Below are 9,162 nucleotides of genomic sequence, written 5' to 3' on the forward strand. Positions count from 1 at the left end.
CTTTGCTTTGTTTTAGCTTTTCTTGCCCGAAAGCTGCCTGATAACTTCAATGAGGCTAAGTTCATCACATTCAGTATGGTCATATTTTGTGCTGTATGGATCCCCTTTATTCCAGCATATGTCAGCTCTCCAGGACAATTTACTGTAGCTGTGGAGATTTTTGCTATTTTAGCATCAAGCTTTGGTCTGATTCTCTGTATTTTTTCTCCAAAGTGTTTCATTATTGTATTTAGGCCAGAACAGAATACCAAAAAAAACATCTAATGGGTAAGGAACCATCAAAATCCCATTTTTATCACTCTGCTTGCCAAAATTGCCCTATTTCTCACAGCGGGTTTCATTGCATTTTTTTTATTTTATTGCAATAATGTACTTGTTTGGACCTCAAATATGCAGTTTGTTAATAAATATGACATCTATTTTGAAAATTTGCTTTGGAGTTTACTGAGATGTGAGCTCCAGGGCATCAGCGGCCATTCAGCATTTATAAACCTGCCGAGAGTGCCTCACCTCGGCCAGATCTTCTAGAATTTGCTGCTGACTCTGATGTCTCTAGTCTATAGTGAAGTATATTGGGAAGATGGGTACTTTTACTCTTACTTGAGTAAATTTTTGGGGGAAAATTTGTACTTTTACTTCGTTACTGTGGGCGACACTCCTCTCGTTACTTTATCTTAATGCAATAAATGTTATAAATGCTTCAGTTTATTCCAAAAGCGCCGTCTACTTTTCTCTGGGCAATGAGCGATGCCCATTAGCGAATGATTCATTCTTTTGAGTCAATTCTGTTCAAAGGCTTGATCAAACCAATTGGCAAACGAGTGAATTGGTTCATGAATAAGTTTGAATGATTCGTTCAGTTCCCTGCCACGTGCACTGAGCGTCTGAAGCAGTTCACTTAGAGTTGTAACATTTAACATCAGCAGCGTTGAAAACGGGGCTATGGAACTGCACTGAATTGAAAGCAAATCTGCAAAGGCTATTATTTGCTGGCGATGGAGATCCTTATTAGATGAACACCGCGTGTGCTGTCTAATGTTTAACATGTAAAAACTTGGGCTACATTCGATTACAGTACACGATTCCACTGTGACATTAGTTTGTTGTACTTGTGTGGCTTATAATAGAGGGGAGTCAAGTTGAATGCAGCTTCCTAAAGACAAAAACTAGCCGATTAAGATTTTATTAATTTTACTACAATCACACCGGTGCGAGTACGTTCAGCAAGTCATATGATCAGCTGCTAAATTCAGATCTGTGTTCGCTTGCTGGTGCTGAGCCAGAGTCAGACGCGTTTTTACAGCGCTGTACATTATAACCTATCACACATGATTCTGTTGAGCTTTTGAATGCAATGGCCAATTAGAGGCGTTCAGATGAGTCATCGCTGAAATGCCAGTGCTTCCTTCACTTGCTCACTGACTAAATACCTTCTGGCGAATTCTCTCGTCAGAAACAACAAAGTGCAGATGTGTGTACGAATCTATAATTAAGATATTGATTTCACAGTGTTAACAGTTTCAGTGATTTTAATGGGAGTTTCTGAGAGCGATTGAACTCTAGACTGTCAGTGAAAATGATCTTTAATAATGTAAATGTTATTTGCTCTCTTTCTGAACAATGAAAGATTAGTTGCAATATTTATATCACATTAACTTTCAATGTTAAATTCACATTTAATATTAAGTCAGTCGTATTAAAAATATGTTATGGCATGACACCTATATCTTTTACTTAAGTAAACAGACAGGGTTTTATAATAAATTACATAAATTGGCGTAAAGAACAGTGCTCAAAGAATTCCCTAAAACACTTTGGATTTTATCTAAATTTGACTTGGGGCTGGTTAAAAATTGCGAACCAGTTCAAGTCACTCCAAAGTCTGATTACAGACTCTGTGAATACTAGTTTTTGAATCATTTAGAGCAGCTGGGGTAATTGTGCTCTGTGAAAATTATCCTGTGCGTACACTTATTTTCCCTGTTAAAAAAGATTAAGAAACATAAAAACAAGACACTGTAAAACTTTAAGAACTTTTTGGCTGCTGAGGGTCATAAGCCAGTTTGTCAAAACTGCAGTTTGTAAAAAGGGAGGTGACATTTTTAGGTCATCATCACTAAAAATGGCAAAACTTTTTCTAAGAAACAAAAAGAGACATTTCAAAAGATTCTAAAGCTTATCATGAAAAAGCATGAAAAAATCATGAATCGCCACTGAGCGCTTTGGCTCTTGGGAAGGGCTTGCAACCCCATGACAAACTGACCTGGATTCCAGAAGCAGAGAGTGCATTTAAGAATATACTATTGCTACAAACATCACCCCATAACATCACCAACACTGGGACTCCCAGACCCAGAGAGAAATTTTGTACAAACTGTTGATGAGAGAATGGGTTTTCTTCTGTTACAGGATCATGGGGGAGACCTGTGGCCTATTTATTTTGAGTAAGCTCGATCCGGTAGCGGTAGGCATGCCAAAAATGCCTAAGAGCTGTTGCATCTTCAGAAAAAGCTATTTTAGCTTCAAGGGAAATTGTGGGGTACTCTGGTATGACTTTGCTTGTGCCACACACAATCTCTGTGATTCTGTTGGAACAGAAAACCCATCCCAATCCCATTTGTCAAAGGCCAGGTGTCTCAGGTACAATGCAATTCTGTTAGAAATGCCAAACATCACAATTAAAAGATGCACAGTGTTAAATCCAGCTACACTGCTCCCTACGAAGCAGGATGGGGAAGAACATGACTGTGTTGCCACATTTGAACAGGTCTGTACACCAAGACCAGATTTTAAAAGAAACAACCTTAGAAAATGCTGACTTAATTCTATTCATTGATGGTTAAGAATCTGGAGACCCAAATAATTGGCAAAAACAGAGCAAATTAAGCCGTAACCACTGCATATGCAACAGTAACATCTGGAGCGATCCCCGCGCATTGCTCTGCGCAAGCGACTGAATTAGTAGCATTGACGGAGGCTTGCAAAATTGCTGATGGACAAACAATTTACACAAATTATTGTTACTCTTTTGGGGTTTGTCATGATTTTGGGGCATTGTGGAAACACAGGAAATTTTCTGAAGTCTAATGGTAAGCCTGATTTAAACCACGATAAAATAGCAGCATTGTTTGAAGCAATTTTGCTCCCAAAGTTAGTTGCTATCTGCAAATGCGTCACACATTCTAAAAGTTATGATTTTGTGATTTTAGGTAAAAAGTAAGCCGATACCATGGCGAAGGACACAGCTATGATAACAGAACTTTCTTTTACCTGTGTAACATTTAACAATGATTAATTTACACTCCCTTCTGATTATCTTACAGCTATGCAAGCTTTTGCCACAGCAGAGGAGAAGAAACAATGGGTCAAGGCCGAGTGCAAACTCTGTTTGTCCGAGTACTGAAGACAGACCAACTTGTACATGGCCTAGATCACGAGTAAAGGGGGAATGTTTGATTTGCTAAATTAATATTGGTTCACAAAGGGATTCACTTCCTTTGCAGACAGGTATTGTCATTCATGTATGATCTGTGCCACAAGCAAAGTGAACAGAGGACAAATGATGTCTCAAGTTGCACACCCACTTCCAAATCAGAGAATTTATAATATAATGTACAATTGAAAGCACAATTGATAATCCAAATAAAACCATCAGTCAGATATGACATAAAAGAGAAAATTAAGTGTTGTGAGCAGACAGGACTGTCTTGGGTAAAAGCACTCTCCATTGTGTTAATGTATATGAGAATGACAAAAATAACATTTTAAATTTAGCTTGGTAGGCCAACTTCCTATGGAGTTGGACCAGAACCACAACCACTGTCCTCTACAGCCTTGTGTGAAGATGCGATGCTAAAGTATTGTAAAAAGTTGTCTCTTGTTCTCTCTCAGATATCTTAGCAGGTCAAGGACGCTCTGCCCAAGTCAGTGGAAGGAGTCTTGCATTATATCAGGTCTTGCTGATAACACAGAGGTTAAAGTGGCAGAGGGAGCTACATGGGTACATGCAAGTCACTGCAGGAAGGTTCCAGCGCCACCAGATGGCTACAGCTCAGTAAAGTGATTGACCAGCTGCCCCGTGCCAAGGGGGACGTCTGGCTGACTTAGGTGTAGAAACATACAGTGGTGTATGGGAGCTGAACACGCAGCAACATCACTGTGGGGTGATCTGAGGTCCATTTGGGCCAACGGATGACAGCAACACTTGTTGAAATCGCTTGGTATGAACTGATGAGTTTCATGAACACTACTAAGGTGATGATGGAAGGTATCAAGAAGAAACTACGAGGACTGAGGGCGACTGCACTGCAAGATTTGTCATGGACCAGCTCTCCCCATCTCCTGGTGGGGATGTGTGTGTACTTGTGGGAAATGTATTCAAAACATGACTAATTCAATTCACAGGTTAATAGCAAGAGAAGTATATGCCAATGATGATTGGGAATGGAATTGGTTTAAGGGTTTATGGCAGAAAGAAGAATACATTGGGTTAATTGCCATCTCAGCACTGGCCATGATTTTATTTTTGCTGTGTATGTGGCCTTGTGTAGTGTGAATGATTAAAAGAGCTGTAAATACAATCATGAAATCTTTAGTAGTTCATCAGATGTAAATGTACAATGTCTTGTGTGAAAGTAAGAATAATGTGAGTACTTCTGATGGAAATGATGAAGACAGTGAGATGCTAAAATCTGATACCTGCAGCAGCTCTACAGAAGAAGAGTAGTTAGTACGCATTAAATGCTGTAGAATAAAGAGGGTCTAAAGCAGGTCTTTGTGTTACGAGATGATGCAACTGGAAGGAATGTTAAGAAAGTTTCTTCTGTTTGAATATCACACTAAGATTTTTACATAGAATCAAATATAAGAGTTATTGTTTTCTCTATAGCTTGCTTATATGTTAGGAATGACTATGTTCCACAAAAAAACTATGCAGATGCTTTTTTTTCACCCTTATGAGAGTATTGGTGTTTAAAATCTTGAATTTACATGATTGATGTAAACTATAAGGTTAGTGTATTCACAAATTTGTCTACATTTAATCAATATAAGTGATCAATAATGATCAAAAGGGAGGAATGTTATGGAAATGTTTTAGTTTTGTTAATTTGGCATTGATTGCATTAATCTCATTTAAGTATCTTTTTTAAAATAAAATGAATAAGGTATATAGTCCATAGGGACATGGAGTTATTTTATGTAACTTGTGCACGTAACTGCTTTAGGTTGAATAACAACATTTGAGGGGAAACTGTGTAGCAGAGACGGACAGTTTTTGAGAGTAACCAGACATCTACGATGAGGTGTGCATGAGATGTGCATGTGTTGAGGTGATTTGCACTGGGCAACATGATTGGCTCAAAGGTCCTAGTCTGTTCTTCAGTGTATCTTTTTACATACTATAAAAAGTGGGCTGTGAGTCTGTGTGTTATCTCTTTGCACACAGACTCAGAAGCTGTGTGTAAACCAGATCATTCTCTGCAGAGAATTAAAGCAATACAAAGACAAAACTCTGTTTGGTTTTTCATTCTCAGTCTCTACAAATTGTTATTGAATTAGAATTTCCACAACAATAAAATAGAGAAATTTTACCAGTTTGATAAACAGTGGTATTGGTGCCTATACGGTTATTCCAGAGTTTAGGCACCAAATAGGAAAACGATCTGCCGCCCGCCATTGATTCTGATATTCTAGGTATTATATAATTGCCTGAGTTTTGAGAATGCAGCAGATGTGGAGGATTATAATGTAACAAGAAATCATTCAAATACTGAGGTGCTAAATCATTCAGGGCTTTATAGTTAATAGGCAATATTTTAAAATCTATACGATGTTTGATAGGGAGCCAGTGTTGTTTTGACAGGACCGTGCTAATATGGCCATACTTCCTGGTTCTAGTAAGAACTCTTGCTGCTGCATTTTGGACTAGCTGTAGTTTGTTTACTAAGTGTGCAGAACAACCACCCAATAAAGCATTACAATAATCTAAATTTGAGGTCATAAATGCATTAACATTTCTGCCTTTGACATTGAGAGCATATGTTGTAAATTAGATATATTTTTGAGATGGAAAAATGCAGTTTTACAAATGCAAGAAACGTGGCTTTCTGTAACGCTGTCTAGTCTGTTTCCCTGGGTGTCCACTAGTGGGCTCACTTCCCCTTAGGCACTTCACCGTAGGCACTAAAATTCCTCTAGTCTTGTCCTGTCATCACAGTAACTGCACTCCTGTTAATTGCACCAGGTGCAGTAACTTTATTGTCATTAGCCTCCCTATAAATACCAGTCTTTTCCTGTTGGTTGTATGGAGTCCTTACCCTTCGTGTATCCAGCCTTCTCGTCCCCCGAGATTCTTCCTTGTCCCGTTCCGCTCCATTTCCTGTTCTCTCTTTTGTTTATTTGTTGTTTTTTTTGTTTTGGACTGATTGTTTGGTTTTGTCCTTGGATTGTTTTTGACGACGATTTGCATTACCCCTCAATAAAGACATCTGCGATTGGATCTCTCTCTCTCCCTGTGTCTCTCTGTGACCATCGTGACTGGTATTTATAGGGAGGCTAATGACAATAAAGTGTCTGCACCTGGTGCAATTAACAGGAGTGCAATTACTGTGATGACAGGACAAGAATAGAGGAATTATAGTGCCTACGGTGAAGTGCCTAATGGGAAGTGAGCCCACTAGTGGAAACCCAGGGAAACAGAGACTAGACAGAGTGACAGCTTTCTAAGAAAAGACTGCTATCAAATAGCACCTAGGTTCCTAACTGATGATGAAGAATTGACAGAGAAGCCATCAAGTCTTAGACAGCGTTCTAGGTTATTACATGCAGATTTTTTAAGGCCTATAATTAACACTTCTGTTTTTTTTTCAGAATTTAGCAGTAAGAAATTACTCGTCATCCATTTTTTTTAAATCGACTATGCATTCCATTCGTTTTTCAAATTGTATTGTTGAAATATAGAGCTGAGTATCATCAGCATAACAGTGAAAGCTAACACCACGTTTCCTGATGATATCTCCCATGGGTAACATGCAAAGCTTGAAGAGTAGTGGTCTTAGTACTGAGCCTTGAGGTACTCCAAACTGCACTTGTGATCAATATGATACCTCTTCATTCACTGCTATGAATTGATGGCGGTCATATAAGTATGATTTGAACCATGCTAATGCACTTCCATTAATGCCAACAAAGTTTTCTAGTCTATGCAAAAGAATGTTGTTGTCAATAGTTTCAAACACAGCACTAAGATCCAATAGCACTAACAGAGAGATACCACCACGATCAGATGATAAGAGCAGGACATTTGTAACTCTAAGGAGAGCAGTCTCAGTACTATGATATGATCTAATCAACCCAGCCATAGAACGGCCGCTGCTCGAGCAGTATGTTTGGTAGCATGCAGTGCCTCTTTCACAGCCTCGAGTATGATGCCTTCCCCTTCGTCAAGTTCTTTTAAAAGCTCTGCTTGGTATGCCTGAAGAACCGCCATAGGATGTAATTATGCGGCCTCCTGACCTGCAGCCATGTAGGATTTCCCAACATTGCTGGACGTGACTCGACATGCCTTAGAAGGGAGAAGGGGACGAGACTTCCACACCGTGACTGAATTAGGCGCGAGATCTTTGGCGAGAGTCTCTACCACCGGCGGCATCGCTGAATAACCAATGTGCTGTCCTCATAGTCCAGGCCGCACATGTCTCCCCAAACCATGGCCTCGTCCGTTGCCTCAGAAGTCATAGAAGCAACAGGGTATGGGTTGGACCCGGGGGTGACCATAGAAAACACTACCCTTGAGGGCAGTACTTTAAGCCGCAGGCTATAACAGTGGGGGCAAGAAGAAAGACCACAGAGCGCTGCCTGTGCGTGATGTAAACCCAAGCACACTACGCACCATTCATGATTGTTTCCCCCTGAGATGAAACTGGTACACGGCTACTTAGACTTCCGAAAACTCATCGTATCCACAAAGAAGAGTTAACTCTGCTCAGAGAAATAACCGCTGAGAACACAAGATGATTTACTTGATAAGATGATTGGCACAGATGATTCGCTTTCCTGAAGGAAATGAAATGTGATCAAAATAGCGTGCGGTAGTCCCGCTTTTATGAAATTATTTGGCCCGCCCCAGCCAGCCCCGCAAATAAAAAATTTCTTGGCCTGCCCCGTGCATCAGGGAAATCACGGAGGTTACGTTGCTTCTTAGACCGCCGTGAACGAATCATTCTCATTTACTTAATCCACTGACCATAGACAGTAAAAGACAAATTTCTCGTTCAATGAAGTTCCTCCCACGGGAGCGCGTTAGCGCGGCGCAATTAGCAGCGCATGAGCAGCCCGTGAACAGCTCTGTGAACTGTTTCATCATGTCAAAAAGAGTTACTCAAGATGTGACGGAGCATGTGACTTGTTGAATGTAGTGAATGAATACGATAGGTGAAAGAGTTGAATGAACTGATACATCTCGTTTGTGAATGAAATGAATGAGTATACAGGGTGAGTCAGCCAAGCATGTAAATCTCGATCAGCAATCAGCAGATACAAAGCACAGTTATTGGTGCACAAACGCTTGTTTTCATATTTGGAATACAGAACATAACTCCACGTTTAATCCCCGATAAATCCTCGTGTTTTGTTAATCTGAACAATTTACTATTTATTTAATGTGTTCATGCCCACACTTTAATAAAGCCAAATCAGTTTTGTCACAAGTAAATACGTTCGTTGACTTAAGACATAACACATAAGACACTCTTTTTCCCCAACTGCTGGCATATTTGTGTAATATGAAGAAATGTGTTGTGTGGAAAGAGGACCAGAGAGAGCAATTCGCGGAGCAGATACAGTCTTTAATGAAAAAACACAGGAGCTTGAAAATTCTTGTAAAAAAAAAAAGAGTCCCAAAGGGAAAAACTGGAACCAAAAAACTTCTCTTGTTCAAAAAGGAAAAGCAAAAAAACCACAGGCCGCCCAGGCGGAATCAGTTCGGTGGACAGCTCCGCAACAGCACAGTAGGGAGAGATCGGCAGGTCAGGTGACGAGCGGCGGCAATACTTCTAGGCTCACACTCCCGGCAACCCCAAACAGACAGGACTAGGACTAACCTAGGAGAACCGGCTTAATGCAAGAGACATGAAAAACAGGATGGATAAGACGGAGATTGGG

Source organism: Carassius gibelio, chromosome B18 (genome assembly GCF_023724105.1).
Source record: "Carassius gibelio isolate Cgi1373 ecotype wild population from Czech Republic chromosome B18, carGib1.2-hapl.c, whole genome shotgun sequence".
Lineage (NCBI taxonomy): Eukaryota > Metazoa > Chordata > Actinopteri > Cypriniformes > Cyprinidae > Carassius > Carassius gibelio.